This window comes from Gadus macrocephalus, chromosome 3 (genome assembly GCF_031168955.1).
Source record: "Gadus macrocephalus chromosome 3, ASM3116895v1".
Classification (NCBI taxonomy): domain Eukaryota; kingdom Metazoa; phylum Chordata; class Actinopteri; order Gadiformes; family Gadidae; genus Gadus; species Gadus macrocephalus.
In genome coordinates this window covers 21,470,378-21,471,480 of record NC_082384.1, presented here as the reverse complement: position 1 = coordinate 21,471,480, position 1,103 = coordinate 21,470,378, and positions in this window count along the sequence as shown.

Here is a 1,103-nt window from a genome sequence, read left to right as displayed (position 1 = left end):
CCAGGCAACAGACGACGCGATCGTCTGTTGCCTGGCAACGGGCGATCGCGTCGAATGACGTAGAAAGGTTCTTGAACATTCGCAAACTTTCATGCTCGTTCACTCCTTCATTGAGCGTGACAAGACAGGTTTTTGAAACCTGCTTCAAACACTCAGTTTACTAGCTAAATTCGATTAAACAATTCAATACAATACAAATATAAAGTAAAAACAAGTGTTATCTAGCGATCCGTTATTATGTTATTTGGTGTTCGGCAACATAAGCGCGAATGGTTTTTGAAACCTGCTTTAAACACTCAGTTTACTAGCTAAATTCGATTGAACAATTCAATACAATACAAATATAAAGTAAAAACAAGTGTTATCTAGCGATCCGTAATCTGTATTATGTTATTTCGTCTTTGGAAACATGAGCCAAATGTTTTTTGAAACCTGCCCGGCAACGGACAACCAATCAAATCAGTTGTCAAGTTGTCAACAACTGGTGACGTAGGCCGGTACAATTTTCGCCCCCGGTACAATTTTAACGTGACACCGCCACCACCACCTTCTCCCTGACACGTTCATCGGCGGGCGGCTGGATGGGTCCTGGAGGCGGCCATGTCAACTGTACCGCCGTCAACTGTACCGCCCCGGCGCTCGACGAAGAACAAACGGGGGATTTCACTGGCCAACTTTCAAAGGGTTTAATTGCGTTGGACTAAGCGGCCAGTTCTTCAAAAGGAATTCCAATCAACAGTCGTTTGTATCGCCTGGTTGCAGCCTGCCTGCTGTCTAAAGAGATTTCCTTTTCCCCCAGGACTGGCGTGTGTGTGTGTGTGTGTTTGTGTTGGTGTGTATCTGTGTGTTTGTGTGTATCTGTGTATCTCTGTGTGTGTGTTTGTGTGTGTGTGTGTGTTTGTGTGTGCTCTTGTGACGTCTCTATTGATTACAGAGGCTGATGGGAATAAAACCATCAGGGATGGTCTATAAAACCAGCATGCCCCCTGCTGTGCTCTTTCAAACCCCATTGGTCTGTGTGTGTGTGAGTGCACTTGTGTGTGTGCGTTTGTGTGTGTTTGTTCTTCTGTGTGTGTGAAAGGGAGTGTGATCTCTGGCTTGTG